This window comes from Chiloscyllium plagiosum, unplaced genomic scaffold (assembly GCF_037043375.1).
Source record: "Chiloscyllium plagiosum isolate Xiang-an unplaced genomic scaffold, Cpla_swu_hap1 HiC_scaffold_24, whole genome shotgun sequence".
NCBI classification, from domain to species: Eukaryota; Metazoa; Chordata; class Chondrichthyes; order Orectolobiformes; family Hemiscylliidae; genus Chiloscyllium; species Chiloscyllium plagiosum.
The window spans coordinates 54,981,442-55,002,652 of NW_028270162.1; the positions used below are offsets into that span (position 1 = coordinate 54,981,442).

A 21,211-nucleotide genomic window follows, 5' to 3' on the forward strand; every position below is an offset into this window, starting at 1 on the left:
ACATCAATGTATTCGAGCATATTAGCCTGTTTCACACTATCCTCACAAATGACAAGATCCCTCTCATGGAGAATACTGAAGCAAAGTATTCATTAAAGACCTCCCCTACCTCCTCTGACTCCAGGCACAAGTTCCCTCCATCATCCTTGATCGGCCATACCCTCACTGGCCATCCTCTTGTTTCCTCACGTAAGTGTGGAAGGTCTTGGGGGTTTTCCTTAATCCTAACCACCAAGGCTTTCTCATGTCCCCTTCCAGCCCTCCTAAGTCCTTTCCTCAGTTCCTTCCTGGCTACCTTGTAACCTTCTAGAGCCTGTCTGATCCTTGCTTCCTCACCCTTTAATAATCTTCTATCTTCCTCTTGACTAGGTGTTCCTCATGGTAAAAACAATGACTGCAGATGCTGGAAACCAGATTCTGGATTAGAGTGGTGCTGGAAAAGCACAGCAGTTCAGACAGCATCCAAGGAGCAGGAAAATCGATGTTTTGGGCAAAAGCCCTTCATCAGGAATACAGGCAGAGTGCCTGAAGGGTGGAGAGATAAATGAGAGGAGGGTGGGGGTGAGGAGAAGGTAGCATAGAGTATAATAGGTGAATGGGGGTGGGGATAAAGGTGATAGGTCGGGGAGGAGGGTGGGGGAAGGTAGCAAAGAGTACAATGGGTGGATGGGGTAGGGATGAAGGTGATAGATCAGAGAGGAGGGTGGAGTGGATCGGTGGAAAGGAAGATAGGCAGGTAGGACAAGTCATGGGGACCGTGCTGAGCTGGAAATTTGGAGCTCGGGTGAGGTGGGAGGGAGGGGAAATGAGGAAACTGGTGAAGCCCACGTTGATGCCCTGGGGTTGAAGTGTTCCGAGGCGGAAGATGAGGCGTTCTTCCTCCAGGCATCGGGCGATGAGGGAGCAATGGTGAAGGAGGCCCAGGACCTCCATGTCCTCGGCTGAGTGGGAGGGGGAATTGAAATGTTGGGCCACAGGGCGGTGTGGTTGATTGGTGCGGGTGTCCCAGAGATGTTCCCTAAAGCGCTCTGCTAGGAGGCGTCCAGTCTCCCCAGTGTACAGACCGCATCGGGAGCAACAGATACAATAAATGAAATTGGTGGATGTGCAGGTAAAACTTTGATGGATGTGGAAGGCTCCTTTCGGGCCTTGGATGGAGGTGAGGGAGGAGGTGTGGGCGCAGGTTTTGCAATTCCTGCGGTGGCAGGGGAAGGTGCCAGGATGGGAGGGTGGGTTGTTGGGGGGCATGGACCTGACCAGATAGTCACAGAGGGAATGATCTTTGCGGAAGGCGGAAAGGGGTGGGGAGGGAAATATATCCCCGATGGTGGGGTCCGTTTGGAGGTGGCAGAAATGTTGGCGGATGATTTGATTTATGCAAAGGTTGGTAGGGTGGAAGGTGAGCACCAGGGGGGTTCTGTCCTTGTTATGGTTGGAGGAGTGGGGTCTGAGGGCAGAGGTGCGGGATGTGGACGAGATGTGGAGGGCATCTTTAACCACGTGGGAAGGGAAATTGCGGTCTCTAAAGAAGGAGGCCATCTGGTGTGTTCTGTGGTGGAACTGGTCCTCCTGGGAACAGATATGGTGGAGGCGGAGGAATTGGGAATACGGGATGGCATTTTTGCAGGAGGTAGGGTGGGAAGAGTGTAATCCAGGTAGCTGTGGGAGTCGATGGGTTTGTAAAAAATGTCGGTGTCAAGTCAGTCGTCATTAATGGAGATGGAGAGATCCAGGAAAGGGAGAGAGGTGTTAGAGATGGTCCAGGTAAATTTAAGGTCAGGGTGGAATGTGTTGGTGAAGATGTTCCTCATCTCTTGTCATCCAAGGTTCCTTCACTGTATCATCCCTTCCTTGCCTCAGTGGGACAAACCTATCTAACACTCGCTGCAAGTGCTTCCTAAACGACCTCCACATTTCTGTCATGCATTTCCCTGATAAAATCTGCTCCCAATTTATGCTTCATAGTCCAAGCCTAATAGCATTGTAATTCCCCCTCCCCTAATTAAATACTTCCCCATACCGTCTGCTTCTATCCCTCTCCATGCCTATAGTAAAGGTCAGGGAGCTGTGATCACTATCACCAAATCACCAAAATCTGACACCTGTCCTGGTTCTTTGCCAAGCGCCAAATTCAATATGGAATTCCCTTCTAGTCAGCCTATCTATATATTGAGTCAGGAATCCTTCCTGGACACACCTGACAAAATCTGCTCCTTCCAAACTATTTGCAATAAGGAGGTTCCAATCAATATTAGGGAAGTTGAAGTCACCCATGACAACAACCCTGTTACTCCTACACCTTTCCAAAATCTGCCCCCCACCGCCCCCATCCGCTCCTCCCTGTCTCTGTTGCTATTGAGCAGTCTATAGAAAACTCCAAATAAAGTGACTGTTTCTGACTTCCACCTATACTGATTCAGTCGAGAAACCCTCCTTGACAACCTCCCTTTCTGCAGCTGTGATAATATCCTTTATTAACAATGCCACTCCCCCACCTCTTTTACCCTCCTCCCTATTCCTTTTGAATAAACCCTTGACAAAACCCATTGACAATCCCTGATCCCTGATCTGAAGGTGAAGTTATGGTTGCTGGAGGTGGCAGAAGGTTATGGTGCAAGAAGTTCAGTGAAATCATCTTTACTGAAGTGGAGACATCTACCAACTTGCTCCTGCTGAGTTCAGGCAGAAGATTTATTCCCTAAGCACACTGACCAGATGTAAGAACATGAACCCCTGAACATTGAACAACCATTCCAAGTCTCCGTAATGGCCACAAGATCATAGTTTCAAGTACTGCTTTAAATTCATCACTTTTATTCTTGACACTTCTTGCATTAAAATGGACACACTTTAACCTATCACACTGACTGCAACTTTGTCCTATCAACTGTCTATCCTTACTCACAGGCTCTCTGCACACTGTATCTGCTTGCTCACTAGTTACCCCATCCTCTGATCCGGAGGTTCCCATCCCTCTACCAAGCTAGTTTAAACCCTCTCAAAGAGCTGTAGCAAACCTTCCGCCCAGGATATTGGTACCCTTCCAGTTCAGGTGCAACCCACCCTCCTTGTACAGGTCCCACCTTCCCCAGAAGGTATCCCAATGATCCACATATCTGAAACCTTCCCTCCTACACCAGCTCTGCAGACATGTGTTCAGCTGCACTCGCTTTCTGTTCCGAGTCTCACTAGCCTATGGCACTCCTGAGATGATTACTCTGCTTTTTCTGACTTTTAGCTTCCAACCTAACTCTCTATACTCACTTTTCAGGTCCTCATTCCTTTTCCTAGTTATGTTGTGGTACCGATATATAGCACGACTTCTGGTGGCTCACCCGCCCCCTTCAGAATTCTGTCAATACAATTCCTCACCGTGGCACCCAGGAAGCAACATACCATCTAGGGGTCTCGTTCACAGAATCTCCTGTCTGTTCCTCTAACCGTTGACTCTCCTATCACTGTTATTTCTTATCACTATTATGTTCTTCTGTTTTTATATTCTAATATGTACCCAGTGTGCTTAGGGAATAAATCTTCTGCCTGAACTTAGCAGGTGCAAGCTGGGAGATGTCTCCACTTCAGTAAAGGTGATTTCACTGAACCTCTTGCACCATAATCTTCTGCCACCTCCAGCAACCATAACTTCACCCTCAGAGCAGGGAGTCGATTACATTGTCAATGGCTTTGGATGGGATCATAGCCATGGTCTTTTCTGTATAAAGTTTCATTCAGACAGTAGCAGACAATATTTGCTTATTACAACAGTGATGTTTCTTAGGCCTTGAGATAGCTGAATATGTTTCTGTCTTGAGAGAAAAGCAGGTGGAGTGTGCATATGACTTTGTGAAGATTTCAGGTTTCCTCATGTGCAGAATGCCTTTGACTGAGAAGTTGACCTGTTATCTAAATGGGAAGAGACTTCGGGGTGCTATGTTACAGAGGGATCTGGTCGTCCTCATTCATGAGTCACAAGTAATAAAGAAAATGAATGAAATGTTGGCTTTTATAGATAAAGAAATCGAATATAAAGGTAAGGAAGTACTATTGCAACCATACAAGGCATTGATGAGACCGTACCTGGAGGATTGTGCACAGTTTTGGTCCCTTATTTGAGGAAAGATGTAGTGGTATTGGAGATGTTCAAAGGAGGTTCACTAGAATCATCCCAGAGATAAGGTGTTTGTCATATGAAGAGAGGTTGAACAGTTTGGGTCTATACTCTGTGGAACTTAGAAGAATGATGGGAGGTCAAATTGAGGTGTTCAAGACAATAAAAGGTGGAGATAAAATAGATGTGGAGTGGATGCTTCCTCTTGTGGGGCATTCGAGGACAAGAGATCATAGTCTTAGGATAAGGGGTAGTAAATTAACAAAAAGAGTTGAAGAAAAACTACTTAAACAAGGAGTTGTGAATCTGTGGAATTCACTACCCCAAAGTGCAGTGGATGCTGGGACAATGGATACATTTAAGGAGGAGTTAGACAGATCTTTAATTGATAATGGATTGAAGGGGTTATGGGGAGAAGGCAGGAAAATGGGGGCGAGGAACATATCAGGCATGATCAAATAGTGGAGTAGATTTGATGGGCCAATTGGCCTAATTTTCCAATATCTTATGAACTTATGACTGCATACATGTTGCATGTGGGTGTCATAATGTCTACTGTGAAATGCAATGCAACCAAAATGATCCACTCTCTCAATATCCAATTGATACATAACTATACTCAGTGCATCTGGCAAGTTAGTGCCTGGTAACATGACAGCAGTCATGATATCTTCATTCAGTAATTCATTATGCTTTCGGTATTTGAGCAACCTTAACCTACTAGAGGTATCTAATGCATGCCAAGGGCCATCTTTTGATTCCATGATTCATGACTCTGGTGTATAACTCATGCACACCTTGTCAGAATGCATGTCATGAATACTTTGCTGCCACACAGAATGACTTTTCAGATTATTAGATTGATTAAATAATGATTCACTCATTGGACCACTCTCAAGACACCCTGCAGAACTTAGCCAGGCATGTGGCAAGATTCATGGTCATGTGCTAAATGCTGACCTGCCTTGCTATCATGAGGGCATAGTCCACACTATCTGTATGGCAACTAGCTGAAGAGGAGGAGGAGGAGAACGGAATGACGAAAGGTTGAGGTGATCAAAACAGTCTCTTTCTAGTCAGTCACCTGATTGCAAAACCAGTAAAGACAATCCCAGTGGCTCTCAGACCAAAGTCCCTGTCACTGACCATCGCACTGTTCTCTTGATCACATTTCAAATTAAAAGCTAGCAAGAAATAAACATTCTAAACTAAATGTATATATTTTTATTGGATCAATTAGTCATGCCAGTGCATTCCCTCAGTGCATTCTCTATTGTGTGCCTTCGACTATCCTTGTACTGCTATGCGTGGATAGTCAAGCAACTTCATCATGGGTGCTGGACAGCAGCTGACTGTTAGTGGAGGTGTCTGCAGATAGCCTACAAGAATGACTCGAAGCAGCTCTGACCCTCAAATATTTGACATTGGGCTACACCATCTCAGCATTGATGGTGACAGTCTGAGCTGGTTGCTTGCAGCACCAGCAATTTTCCTGAAGGGGCTTCCCCTCCAACACTTAGCCCCTTAATTTTGTTAAAGGTTTCTTTCTGTACCAGATGAAGGCTACCTCCAAACTAGCCCCTGTTTTAGGTGGCACTGCTGAGGCTACAGAACTGACAACCCTCCGAATAGGATGCCAGAAATAGTGGCAACTATTTAATTGGGTGCTGCCCATGAAATTCAGGGAGACTTCCTGCTCCAGGGAGAAAAATATCCTCCTGATTTCAGGCTGTCTGCTATCACTCAAATTCTGTTCTATTGCTCGAATAAGCTGTCATTCCAGCACCCAGCTGCTGTTGATACAACTTTATTACAAAGGGGAATGACTGTTACTGGCTGATTATTCGGTGCCGTACAATCAAGTAATACCTGGAGTTCACTTCATGGTAATCAAGATTGAGAACCTTGTTTTGTTCGGTATTATTCTGGATAAACGATCTGATCTCATTACTCCAGTTGAGATCAGCTAAGTTGCTTCAGTTTATGGGATTGAACCTGAGACTTTCCTATCTCCATAGCCCAGAATGATGTGCACTTAACACTGAATCTCAATAATATGCCAAAGAGATTTGACAATGGCCATCAGCTAGAGAGACAGCGGAAGCCCTGAATCATCTAGCCAATCAGAAGCTGGCAATTCTGTTGAATGGCATACCACTGGGAAGGTGGTATTTGCTGCAGATACAACACTCACCCAAAGCCATAGGATTGTCTCTGGTTCTCACACTATAGGTAAAAGTGATGGTGGCAGGTGTTTGTATGGTAGGGATAGTGAAGTGGATTGATATCACTTTGTGCCTTTAAATGAGGGGATCCCCTCTGGAAACCTACAAGCAATTCCAACAGATTATTGTTGTCGTGCTACCTGCATGTGGAGCCCACTTTTCATCAATGGATTAATATTTGTGCTGATGGGATGAGGTTTGTAAGCAGGCATTAATTGCCCACTAATGAGGCTCAGTTGGCTACAGGGTCAGGTGGGAAGGGCACCCACATAGCCTTAAGTAGAGGATAGGAATTAGCTGGAATCCCCACTCTCCACCCTACCTCCTGATTATGTGCTTCTCATAGCCAAATTCGCCACAGGAGGGCACAGGATTCTGCAAAATATCTTTTTGTTTTCCCTGGTATTGATTGCATTTTCACTGTTTAATAAACAATTAGTCCTAACAAAAATTTGTACTTTAAATGCATTCATGGGAATGAATGTATGTGCATTTTGGAGCACTTTTGTTGTAACTAAATATTGCTGTGGAATTGAAACAAATGATATATATCAATTGCTGCTTTGCCTGTAATGCATTAAAAGCATTGCTCTGATGAATGCTCAGACAATACATGCTAAAAACTTGATAATGTTGGATTTCAGCGGCCCTCATCCCTGAATGATGAGTGCTAGATATATTGGGCCTTGGGCCAAATTTAGTTGGCCCCCACCATGTTCACATTAGCAATGTCTGGTATCCAGATGGGGATGTCAGAATGGTGATTTAGCTCATGGACCAGAGTGTTGCATGGTAGGGATCATGAAGTGGATTGATATCACTTTGTGCCTTTAAATGAGGGGATCCTCCCCCAACATTGGCATGGGAGACCGATGGATGGGAATTGAGGCTCAGGAGAGGAGGCCCAGTGAAAAATCAAGACAGGAAGCTGTGTAATTGAATTGGTGGTTAGGAGAATACGCCATAGGGGACAATTGGGCTTTGTGAGTTGTGGCAATTCGTCAAGAACACCAGCAGCTTACGTTCATATAAATAATTTTTCTTTATTGATGCACATGACAGCCCAATCCAGCTTTTTCAAATTAAAATCTGTGATGGTGTTGACTGCCTCGAGGCAACCAGTTTAGGGTGAGTGACCCAAACAGTGTTTGGCCCTTTATTCACATGAAAAAGACCTGTTTCAGGTGTGAGTAAAGGAGATCTTCCCTTTGCAATATTCCATTTTGTGGTGGGTATACTTCCAGTTGGGAATGTGCTTACGTTTCCTGTCTGCCAGAGGACATAAAATTGGGTGCCAAGACAGTGGTAAATGCTCATTACTTGCCTACACCTGCAGGAGTTTGACTTATGGTGGGAGAGCCATTGGGCATAATGGGACATAATGAGCAGGAAATCACTGCTACAAGGATCAATATGCAGGTCCACAAATGTTAAGGTGACAATACTCTATTCCATTGTGTTCACTGCAACTACTTCCGGCTGCCATTGTGTTGCACCACTTTCTGTTTTGTGATCGTTCTAACCTGCCCTATCACTAATAATCTTGGTCAGGAGTCACACGACACCAGATTATAGTCCAACAGGCTTATTTGAAATCACAAGCTCTCGAAGCACTGCCCCTTTACCTGATGAAGGGGCAGTGCTCTGAAAGTTTGTGATTTCAAATAAACATGTTGGCCTATTACTTGGTGTCATGTGACTTCTGACCTTGTCCACCCCCAGCACCTCCACATCATATCGTGGCAACAGGCCCTTCGGCCCAACACGTCCATACTGACCCTCTAAAGAGTAACCCACCCAGACCCATTCACTTACCTTATTGTCCACCTTCACCCCTAACTAATGCACCTACCTTCACATCCCTGAACACTCTGGGCAATTTAGTATGGCCAATTCACCTAATCTGCACATCTTTGGATTGTGGGAGGAAACTGGAGGAAACCCACGCAGACACAGGGAGCATGTGCAAACTCCACACAGACAGTCACCCGAGGCTGGAATCGAACCCAGGTCCCTGGAGCTGTGAGACAGCATTGCTAACCAGTGAGCCACTGTGTGAATGAATAATAACCTTGAAATTCCAGCATTTTTGGGAGGTTCTGCTGCCAGAGTCACAGGTGGAAACTGGATTAACATGCATGGAATTTCAGGGCTGCTAGTGTTCTGTGAAGTTTCTACTCAGAGTAGTTTGTTTAGCTGAGTCAAATGTTGTTTTCATTCTGAACAAGTTGAACAATTTGCCAAAGCATCACAGAGTTAATGACTTCTTTTAAGCTTTCCAGTTCCACCATTTTTCTTTTAACCTTGATATAATGACAGAATTTGAATGTAAAGTTATGAACAGTGACTTCTTGCTTGAACTTTTTTTCACAAGGGAGAAGGAGATTACGAAGGAAAATGAAATAAGGACAGTCAAGCTCAGGATATAAATTTAAGCAAGCTATTTAACTTAGATTTTGTGAAACTCATTTGAGGATATAATTACCAAGTTAAAATACCTGAATCAAGATTCTTTTCCCAATCACAATTATTGTGGATTCAAAAACTACAAATCCAGTAAAAACAGCCAACATAAGGTTGCCTCGATGCATTCAAAAAAATGGAATACTTTTCTATTACTAAATGAACATGAAGTTGTGTTCTTTGAAGATAAAAGATTTTCTGGAAATTTCATGGGGTATGTTACGTGATCAACCCTTTTGTCAGAGTTGAATAGATTGCATTCTAATGCTATAGGTATAGTCCAATAATTGTTTGACAACAGTTCATTTTGATAAGAGTAAGAGCAACTGGGACAAAGTTATATGTTTATTCAGAAAAGGCAGAGTTCTGTTGTGCAAATTTAAACTTTGTGATTGCAAGTAAAATTCTCAATGTTACAAAATTGCCAATTAAACAATTGCTTTAAAACTTAAAGATGATTTAGCAAACAATTTGGTTACTTTTTGCCACTTTCCTCTTCACCAAAAATACAATAAGCTTTTCCTGCTGTATGGAACCACACAACTGGTTATTATGAGTAGAATGTTATACTCCCTTGGTGTAGGCTGAGGGAGGGGAGTATCTAAAATAATGTGTCATGGTAGTGGAATTTGCTTAACATCTGCCATCCCTATTGGTATTTCACCTGTGGCAGGGTGGACTGATTGCTCTTTGCCAATTGAAGACCTTAGGTGGCCATTTCATAGCTGCTGAAGGGCCTCCCCCGGCCAACACTGGGATTTTCCTGCAGCAGTAAAGGCTCATGCCAAGTGTCCAGATGCCAGCAGTGGCCATGCTGGATGGGAATGAGGTTTGTTTCTAGCTCCATTTTCAGAGGTACCCCAGGTATTCATCCCAAACCTCACAATGTAACAGTCCCTCTCCCTCACCCTGTCATAGCCTTTGTCTGGATTCTCATGTCTCCACATTTTCGAGTGATTCCCTGCATGCCCGGTTGTTGCCATTACTCCTAGTGATGCTGCTGATTCAAGATAGGCAGCTCTCACAGACTCAAGTTCCTCTTAATTGTGGGAAGAAGTCTCAACTCAAATCAATAAAAGGAAGAAGACAATAAAATGGTTAAAAATCACACAACATCAGGTTATAGTCCAACAGGTTTAATTGGTAGCATACTAGCTTTTGGAGCGCTGCTCCTTCATCAGGTGATAGTGGAGGACACAATTCTAAGGCACAGAATTTATAGCAAAAATTTACAGTGTGATGTAACTGAAATTTTTCAATGTATAATTTCAGTTACGTCACACTGTAAATTTTTGCTATAAATTCTGTGTCTTAGAATCGTGTCCTCCGTTATCACCTGATGAAGGAGCAGCGCTCCAAAAGCTAGTGTGCCTCCAATTAAACATGTTGGACTATAACCTAGTGTTGTGTGATTTTTAACTTTGTACATCCCAGTCCAACACCAGCAACTCCAAATCATAAAATGGTTGGCGGCCTAACTCTAATCCTGAATTTTATGCTGGGGTGAGGAGCCCATGTTCCTGTGTAAACTTTTGACTCGCTGTTCAACTACAGAAAGAGATAAAGATCATCACAGCCTGGCATTATATATTGGCACATCCTGGCTGTGTTGCTTTCTGTAATCCAGGATGAGTAAGGCCATGGTGACAGGAATAGGCCATTCATCCCATCATGCCATTCTCATTCCATTCCTCACAACTGATGTTTCGTATCTCCATCTGGATGTTTTCTAATCCTTAACACTCTTCACCTGAAAAAGCCTACTGACTTCAATTTTAAATATTTACATTGACACGAGCCTCAAAAGATTTTGAGGGAGAGAGTTTCCCTCAAGGTATAATTTTAATTTTTAAGTGTTTCCCTTTGTCCTTGACCACCATGGCAGAAGAGATTGCTTTTTTCCATCCATCCTATCAACTCCTTTAATCATCTTAAGAACTTAGATCATCCTTAATCTTCTTTGCTTCAGGAAATATAATTGTAGTTTGTGTGATCTGCTCACCCTTTTAGTTCTGATATAATACTGATCAATTTACCCTGCACCCTTCAATATCATTTTTATCACAACTGCTACTCAGCTGGCTGAGACTGGCTAACCCAGCACATACTGGGGCTGATGCTAGAACCCTCCCAGGTTTTACACTCAACTCCTTCAGAGTAAATGTGCTGAGCCACAAGCTTTTACTGATTTATAATCTGTAATTTCAGTATGTGAAAATTGGAACTGGAGGAGTTGCAGGATCCATGTGAATTAATATTCCACTTTATCACGACAATGATTACACACCTGGTCATAAAACATAACTGTTGTACATTTGTGATGTGCCGTTTGTGCCACAACTCTTTTTGATGTCTTGATTTGTAACTGAAAAATGTTCTACAAAAACTTCGCCATCACACTATTTACCTGGCGGAGTAGAATTGGGCAGTGGGGTGCTGAGGTCAGTAAGGAATCTTACCAATATTTATCAGTTTTATGTTGGTTATAGCTTTCATTGGGAGATTTTAGTTATCATGATAGGGTTAGTGTCCTAGTCACTATTAATAAAAACTTGATTTATATTTCTTATTTATGAATTGAATTTAAATTCCACCAGCTGGTGTGGTGGGATTTGAACCCAGTGTTTTGTTGGGTGAGTTATATCAGACTCAAAATATTAATTCTATTTCTTTCTCTACAGATGCTGCTCGACCTGTTTCTCCAGCAAATACTGTTTTTATTTCAAACTTTCAACATCTACAATATTTTGTTTTTATTTGACATCTTGGTTCATTCTCTGACAGTAGGACTTGAACACATTTCATTTATTATCAGATTACCTGGTTCTTTCAGATTAATTTTTTTATCATGTTCTGAATCATTTCCCTTCCCTTTTCATTCTTGAAGAATCGTACTTTAACTGAGAATGTTCATGAGCATTAACAAAGCCCTGCCTTCAAAATTAACTACAGGCAAATGTGCAAAATGTATGTCGACTTGTCCTTATTATTTCTTTCACACCTTCATGTCCTTTTTAATGCAGCAAAGTCTAACCACATTAACTGCATTTCTCAGACAGCTAAATGGGAGCTTCACTGCTTTCACCATTAAAAAAATACATCTTTTATATCATGTAAACTAGAATTTAATTGCATGCCAGTGCAAATGTTTCATCGGGAATTCTCTTTTTTAAACTGAGGTACTCTCCATTTGGTTATAGCTTTCATTGGGAGATTTTAGTTGTCATGATAGGGTGAGTGTCCTAGTCACTATTAATAAAAACTTGCTTTATATTTCTTATTTATGAATTGAATTTAAATTCCACCATGCTGAGCCTCCTGCTTTTACAACTTTGCAAGTAAAGATATCAGAAGCACAGTTATTTTGTGACAGGCATTTCAAGGGTGGGTCCACAATAAAGCACAGGCAAACTCACTCCATGGTTAAAACCATTACTTGCCACCTTTCCCTAATGAATTGAAGTCCTGTGTTTATATGAAATACACCTTTTGCAGTACAGCAAGGTAAATAAAATTTGATCAACTGCCTGGCAATGGGCCAAAGCATCAGACACACCTGGGACATGAATTTGTGTCAACCAAGATGCAAAATGTGTGCTTAAACAGCTTAATTATTGGAATACAGAGTAAACTATTGACCCACATTACAGAATAATTGTCACTTTGCATTCCCATTCAAATCCTGATTTCAAAAATTCTCTGTGTGATTGACAAATACACCTTAGGTCAAACATTTTGTGGTAACAGAATACAGTTTGCGGACAACATGAAGAGATATTAGTAAAACCTGTTCCACCGTTTAAAGCCTGCTTGTTGACAGCAATTGCGCCGATGCAATGGTCACATGCTATCTTGCTTTTCCGATTGCAGGTGCAATTCTTGCAAGCAGAGATGCTGACAGTAGTTTCATATAAAGTGGGAAGTTTAATTTTAATGCTTAAATTGGTTACTGTCTTATTCAACCTTCAGGTGGGATGTGGCAGTGTTTCAAGAGCATCACAATCTGGATCCCTACCTCAATAGATTGTCCAACCACAGAAGGGTTGAGCTTCATCTGTTTCTGTGCTACACTCAGTATGCACCTATTGAAATTCTGGCACTGAATCTTACAAGAAAACAGGCAAAAACAATCTCAATTCAGATACCCTGTAGATGACATCATTATAATAAATGAAACAGGAGCTGACTACTGGATGCTCACAGGCAGTGCAAAATAGCATACATTTCCCTAGGGTTTTCTTTTCCTTCGGTCTGTCATATCTGAAATGGCATTGGGAGCAAATGCTGTCCTATCCTCTTTATAATGAAGCCCACATACTCTGCAGATTAGAAATACTATCAATAATATTCAGTAAAATGTAGCAAAAAGCTAATATTATTATTTCTTATTCTTTTCTCAATGTCATTTTTCTACAAGAGAAACACCCTTTAAACTGGGTCATATATTTCTTTAGATTAGTAAATGAAATCATTGCTTATGAAAAACATTGCAAGTATTATAGCTGAACACTCTCAGAATTATTAGAGTGATATTTAATCATTCATAAGTACATTGCACTGCAGTCCGAGGGTCCTTGAATACCATTGATATCCAGATCAATTTCCCTCATCCTCATTCCCAATCCATTCAACACTTTTTCTAACACTCTGCTGCAAATTATTTATGGGGGAAATGATGGCAGCAAGCCAAGTTTCACAGACCAGTAGATGGACCAAAAAAAAATCTTTTATTTGAAAGTACAGCAGATCCACAAGAGAGCACAGCAAGAGGGTGAGTGTATTGAGCAAAAGACAGGAGAGCTCCACTTACCCCTGCGTGCTTCAGCAGTCAGCTTCTTGTCATGACGGGCTGTTTTGTGTACACACACTGTTAAGAGTGCCTCCCTATCCTTCACAGCAGCATCAGTGCCTGCCGCGGGAGGAAGCCAGGATCACTGCAGTAGTGTCGAAGACAGATCCCAGCAGCTAGCAGCACTCTTCTTTTTCCCTTTCTTCTCCCTGGTTCCTCCAGAATATGTATGGGTGTGATTTGATTAGAGTGCAGTAATCAAGTTGTCGTGTGTGTGTGTGTGTGGAAGGAATGGGGGAGGGTGGGGAGGGGGGAATGAGGGGGGCGTGGGTAGGTCCACGCCAACACCAGCCACAGAGCTAATATTCGTTTTGACAGGAAGGCTTGAGCAGTCCTTGCTGAGACCCACTCACAGCAGCTACAGTAGCACAGCTGATCTGTTTGAGGTGCGCGCTTACAGAAAATCACGATGTCCCCCGATTGGCTGCCAGTGGAGGATGCTGTCTGGACTGCCATTACTACTGGCAAATCAATTGCTTGCTGCCTGCTCCATAGCTGTACAGGGAAAAGGGGAGTATTTAGAAATGATAACTACAATCGATCAGTATTTCTATCCTTAGTTAATACGACACCTGCACCAACAAAAATATCACACAGGTGTGAATCCCTTTGATGATTAAAAGTAACAATGGGTAAAACAGTGTTAGAACTCATCTTGTCCAAGTATTGTTAGCTTTTTATCTGGGTGCTGCAGTGTATACTGGCATCCTCTCGCTGTGAGCAGAACTGACATTCCAGTAAGGCAGAGAAGCACAAAGCTGTGTCTGTTAGAAACACATTGCCAGCATGGGGGATATTTTTCCCAATTATTCTACTGTTTGGCTTTGCTCCATGCTGTTGATTCATAATAAAAAGTTCCAGTAATGTTTTACATTGCTGAAGTGTATCTGTGTGATTTCTGGCTGATGCCCTGAATAGCTGCATTGCAAAGCTGATGGGAAAATTTTCTGCTTAGTAGTACCCTTTTTATAAATCTTAAAATTGCCATTGATATAATTTTATTTTTCTTTTGGTCTTGTGGACAGCACAGATCCACACTACAATACAATCAGAACCTCCATTTGAGGTTGGCAGGCTGTGCAAATTGATTCAGCTCTTGCACGCCCTTAGGCTCAGGTTCGTTCCCTAGTCGTTATTGCCTTTAAGTGCAGTATTATCATGTTTGCACTCCTGGTATGTGGGTCCTTTCCAATCTCCCACCAGTTGTTGCCATTAAGGGGAGCTATGTGGAACTGCGGAGAAACAACAACAACTTGCATTTATATAGTGCTGTTGACATGATTAAAAATCCCAAGGCATTTCATAGGAGCATTATCAAGCAAAATTTGACGTTAAGCCACATAATTAGAGCAGATGTCTATTTGGGTCAATTTCTGCTGTTGCTCCAAAGAATTGACCAGCTTCCTGCTGAAACTACAATGGAAATTCAAAAGATGGAAGCACGAAAAAATAATTGGAAGATTGCAAAGATCTCCAAATATTGTAGAGCTGCTGGAGACTATTAGAGATAGGGAGAGCAAGGCCAAAGAGGGACTTGGGAACAAGAATGAGAATTTTTAAATTTAGGCCTTGTCGAACTGGGAGCCAATATAGATCATAGAACATGTGGCGTGATGGGTGAAAGGGAATTGATGCAAGTTAGGGCATCAGAATTTTGAAATAGCTCAAACTTGGGAGGTTGGCCAAGAAAACATTTGAATCATCCATTTGAAGTTAACAAAGGTGTGAATGAGGGTTTCAGCAAGAATTGAGCTGAGGCAAGGATGATGTCAGGTCATGATAGAAATGAAATAGATGATCCTGATAATGTAACATAAGATAAGTAACATAAACTTTGTTTTAGTTTATTGCAACACAAAGTGTGTGAAGTTTTGTTCAGCCTTAGATAGTTATTGGGAAAAGGGATAGTGCACGTGGTGCCTCATTGTGGGAAGGGCACTAGCATGGGTACATTATGCTATGGTAGCTCAGTGGTTAGCACTGCTTCCTCACAGCACCAGGGACCCGGGTTCGACTCCAGCCTCGGGCGACTGTCTGTGTGGAGTTTGTATGTTCTCCCCGTGTCTATGTTGGTTTCCTCCAGGTGCTTCAGTTTCCTCCTACAATCCAAAGATGTTAGGTGAATTGGTCATGCTAAATTGCCCATAGTGTTCATGGATGTGTAGGTGAAGGGTAAATGTAGAGTAATAGGCTTGGAGAATGGGTCTGGGTAGGTTACTGTTTGGAGGGTTGGTGTGTACTTGTTGGGCCAAATGGCCTGTATCCACACTGTAGGAATTCTATGATATAGAGACACCTAAAGCATCAGGAATGGTTTATCTTTTTACTATTTGAGGTCTTGGACAAGAAATCTTCATGGGTCATTGGGGATGTTGTATTTCTTCATGGCTGAGTTTGATCCCAGCCAGACAAGTGCTTCGCACAGCTTAAAATCAGGCATTTAAATAGGTTTAGGGGAATGCAGCCTGGGAGCTGGGGAGAGAATGGGGGCATGGTAATGGATGGAGTGGAGAGTGTGAGAAGAAAATGCAACTTCCATCCATGATGCTTTGACTTTTAAGGTGAAAATGTTAGTGAAGGTTTGTTTTTTGAGGTAATTTGGTAAGTTACTGTATCTATTCAAAGAAGAAAGAGGGGTTGGTCACCTGTACATAACCTACAAGAGCTTAAGGGCCTACTGTTCCATCTAGATCTGCAAGATGACCAACAAATATGCCATAAGCTGCAGAAATTAAAGCCTCTGCAAACTACGAGAAGAAATATCCATTTCCATGAAGGATTCACTCAAAATGTGTTTGAAGTGAGAGCATTTCTCATACTTCCACCTGACCAAGAATAATGCTTGAGAAACTCAAATTCACCAAGAAGGAGGTCAGAACATTGTCAGTTTTTACAACAAGTCCTGCAGTCTCACATGAGGTGCTACCAGTGGTCAATAAACACATGGCTGTATTGATTTCTATGTGACTTGATCAGTCTAGACAGCAATGTGTTATATAGTAAATGTCACCCAATGCACCATTAATGTCTATATCTTCGTATGCAGCCCCTCAAGGCTAAGGATGACTTTCTTTTCAACTCCAAGCTAAATAAACAGTCCAATTCTGGATCCTCTCTCCCCACATACAGACCAGGCATGTTTGAAGAAGTGGGTCGGTAGGGTGTTTGGATTTTTGCCCACACACTCCACTGCTTGTTCTTGGTCTCTACCTAGAGATGCTTGAAATAGTTGGCACCTTTGGAGATGATTCTTCTTCTATCTGGGCAGTCTTGGACAAGAAATTTCTATTGGTCACTGGGGATGTTGCATTTCTTTGAGGCTGAGTTTGCTGTTCCCAGCCACACAAGGGCTATGTGCCACTTAAGTTCTGAACTTTGAATTCTGGGCAATTAGGGATGGGCATTAAATGCTGACCTAGCTAAAGATGCCCACATCCTGTGAATGAATATAAAAAATGTTAAAATGACCTTCCTGTGGTGGATAGCAGGAAGTCCCCTTTCTACACTTGATGCCTTTTCTTGAAGATGATCACAATTTACAGCATCCACTTTACTTCTTCCAGAGAGATGAGGTCATGTATTTGTGCTAAGAATGCTTTTCTACTATATTTCAGAACAAATTATATCAGCGCCAATGGCCTTATTGATCCTCAGCTGTTGGATGGCCTTTTCAACCTCATGTCAGGCTGGTGTTATGCTGAGGTTATTATGGATAGCATGCTGTTAGATGTGGTCAAGGCCACTCATGTCAAGGATGGAAATTTGATTGAGGAGAAGTGCTCTTTCCAATGATCACTGATTGGACCTCTGTCCTTGATTCCTTCATTTCTAGCTCCGTTGAGGTAGGACCTTTGGTGCTTGGCCCATAGAAGGTCCTGACTGTGCTGAAGAATCAACGGACATTATTGTTGCTGCTGAGTTGCTGAATTTCCAGTGCTTTTTCTACTTACGTTCTTTGGGTTGTTAGTTTTCTTTGTTAGACCTTAGCCTCAAAATGTCTGTTTACCTTTTTTCTTTTCTTCAAAATTTGGATGTGCTCCCACTTCAGGTTTACCTTGTACTTGGCATTTAGTAGCTTCTAGGTTGCCTGGTCGTTCTTGTCAAACCAGTCTTGATATTTCCTAGTTGAGAAATCAGAGTCTTCTTGCAAGTACTGTTGACGATGAATTCGATGGCAGACCACACATTGTGGACATTCTATGGTTCTTGTTCATTGGAACTTGAAAGACATGCAGCCACTAGAAACATTGTGGAGATAACTATCAAAGTTTGTAAGCAATGATTTCCCTCCCAAAATCACTTGGGAAGAGCTCTGCATTCACTGCAACAACATCATCTTGAGGAGACAGCTATTACCACTGGGAACCTGGGCTTTCTTGGGAAGGAGGAGGAGAAAGTGGAGGAGGCAGGAGGCAATTTGGAACCCTTCACTCCAGAAGGACTGTCTGAGAGCACCTGCTCTGACTGTCCTACACTTTGGGAGTCCTTCACCACCATGGACACCATTCCCCGACTTACCATCCAACTAAAAAGTCGCATCAATGTCGTCTTGGTCAGTGGCCTATATTAGAAGCTGCTACCATCCAAAAATAAATCAATTTCTTTAAACAGCAATGAGATAACGACCTTCTGTATTTCTTTTAGTGCCATTTTTCCATGTTCCTTTGCCTGTTGCAGTGCTCCTATGCAGCGCTATGCCAGTAGATGCAGTGTGCCTGCTGACATTTAGTGGGTGAGACCACTGATGGTCTTGCAGTACAGTATCAAGCATCTCTGTGCATAAAAGACCTAGCTTCGATGGCACCATCTTGTCATTGGAGGTAGTAGTCTGGACCTCAGAGAAACAACAACAAGGGCAATGACAGTGGTTGGAACATGAAGCCTGTCACCCTGATCATGCTCAACAGTGCCACAGTTGCACCACTTTTTGTATAAGAGGCAGCAGCAACTCTCTTTCATTCACTGAAGCTTCCATTTAACGACCAACAGAAGGCCTTTAAGAGCTGAAGATGAGCTGGAATATGTGCTAACCTCTCATACTCTGCAGCCCCTGACAAACAGCCAGCTAGTCAGTAATGTGAATCATATTCATCTGCACACAGAAAAAAGGAAAATAAGATGGCAGCACAAAATCTGCATTCTGCCTGCCTCAGCAGGATAGATCGCAATCCATGCTTGAAAATGCATGCAAAATTTAGATCCAATTGTTTACTCTTTTTTATATCAAAACTGTGCCTTCTGAATGTGTCATATTCTTAAAGCATCTTTAAATATTCCAATTAGTCAACTCAGAACTTAAATCTACCTCAGTGGAATGAAGGTCAGACCGTTTCTAATCATGAGCGCATGATTCTGAATTCAACATTACCAGACAGGCAGTGAAGTTTAAATAATCTCCAGAAATTACTATTTCTGAGCTCCAGCTGTAATATGCTGTTCAAGTCAAAACCTGTCTGTTTTCAAACCAAATGATGCCATTTTGAAAGCAGTTGTTTCTCAGGCATACTGGATACATGGATTTGACTATTCTCTCTATATTAGACATCTTAATTTTTGTTGTGTGTGTGAAGCCCCGAGATAACTTGAGTTCCTCCTTCTGCATAACTGTCCATAAACTGAGTGCCCAGTCCACTGAACATTTCTTGCTGTGACCCTATCAGCTTTCTACAATAACCTGCCCTCAAAGTCAACTCTGCACAAGAACTAGCACTTCAAGTTCATTATGACCCTTCATCAAAGTTCTGATGAAGGTTCACTGATCTGAAATGTTAATATTAGGAGAAAAGGACTTATACTTGAAATGTCGACTCTCCTGCTCCTTGGATGCTGCCTGACCTGCTGTGCTTTTCCAGTGCCACACTTCTTGACTGAAACGTTAACATGTTTGTTTCCACAGATACTGCCTGACCTGCTGAGTATTTCTTGAATTTTCTATTTTTATTTCCGTTCTCCAACATCTGCAGTATTTTATTTTTATTCAATTGTGTAGAAATTTATCTTGATAAATATTGTAAAATGGACAGGATCACATCAACTGCCTGTTCAGTGGAATTTATTGGATCTGAATGTCACATGGGGAGTATAAAAAGCAGGCTTTGTGATCCTATTGAAGGTAAACCTCTATGCCGTAGAGGTTCTTAGAACAGAGGTAGTTAAGTGGAGGTGATCAAAACAATGAGGGGCTCTTGGTGCCAATCTCTGACATAATACTTCCAAGGATGAAATTAAATAACAGTGCATCTTAAGGGAAGCTGGGTTTGAAGTGACATATTTTCAACACCTAAAATGTTGTATCATTTTGATGGAGGAGCAGTAAGAAGCCACTGTTTTAAGTGGCAAACGTGTCAGTACTCACAGGATGCAGTTTTAAAATGAATGACAAAGGAATGAGAGACAATATGAGAGTATGTTTTATTACCTATTCAGTGATGTCTAAAAGAGTGGTGGAAGCAAATTCTTTCTAACTTTTAAAATATAATTGTATGAGTGTTTCACACACAAACACTTATGGGGCTACAAGAAAGAGTAAAAGAATGAGACTAATTGAATAACTCCATCAAAGAGCCAGCACAGATACAATGAGCCAAATGGCTTCTTTTTGTGCTATATTGGAAAAGCTGAAGTAGTCCTTTTTAGAGATGGTTGGGAGGCATTTGGTGAAGACGTTCAAAATCAGTAAGGGCCTGTTCAGAGTAAATAGAGTGAAACTTAGTGGAAGAATTGAGTTTAGTTTAGATAAGTGTGAGGTGCTGCATTTTGGAAAGGCAAATCATGGCAAGACCTATGCACTTAATGGTAAGGTCCTAGGGAATGTTGCTGAACAAAGAAACCTTGGAGTGCAGGTTTATAGTTCATTGAAACTGGAGTCACAGGGAGGTAGTATAGTGAAGAAAGCCTTTATTGACCGGTGCATAGAATTGGTGCAGAGTATGCGACATTGATTTGGCCACTATTAGAGTACTGCATGCAATTCTGGTCTCCCTCCTAATAGGAAGGATGTTGGGAAACTTGAAAGAGCTCAGAAAAGATTTGCAAGGATGTTGCCAGGGTTGCAGCGGGCTGCAACACAAGGCTGAAGACCCGGGAGGTTTTTCTCCCTGGAGCATTGGAGGCTGTGATGTGATCTTACAGAGGTTTATAAAATCATGAGGGGCATGGATAGGATAAATAGGCAAAGTCTTTTCCTTTGGGTGGGGGAGTCCACAACTAGAGGGCATAGGTTTAAGGTGAGGGGGGAAAGATACAAAAAGGGACCTAAGGGACAACTTTTTCATGCAGGTGGTGCATGTATGGAATGAGCTGCCAGAGGAACTGGTGGAGGCTGGTATAATTACAGCATTTAAAAGACATCTGGATTGACCTATGAATAGAAGCAGTTTAGAGGTATATGGGACTAGATTTATATAAAATACCTGCTCACCATGGACAAATTGGACTGAAGGGTCTGTTTCTGTGCTGTATATCTCTATGTCTCTAATTGGGGACCAGGAAACATTGATATATCCAACAATACTCAAGAAGTTTGTGAGAAGATTTGTAGCTCGGGTGCTCGTTGCTGTGGTTCTG

General features: G+C 42.2%; 2 protein-coding genes across 2 annotated transcripts in view; one reads left to right on the top strand and one right to left on the bottom strand.

Moving 5' to 3' along the window:
- The window catches only part of gnaz (guanine nucleotide binding protein (G protein), alpha z polypeptide), a 290,550-nt gene extending 276,623 nt beyond the window's left edge, over positions 1-13,927 (bottom strand). Inside the window, exon 1 of the mRNA XM_043716093.2 lies at positions 13,607-13,927. The gene's annotated coding sequence lies outside the window, so the exon portion shown is untranslated. The remainder of the gene's footprint in view (positions 1-13,606) is intronic.
- Positions 1-21,211, top strand: part of LOC122562839 (radial spoke head 14 homolog) — a 707,211-nt gene that overhangs the window by 381,740 nt on the left and 304,260 nt on the right. The window lies entirely within an intron of this gene.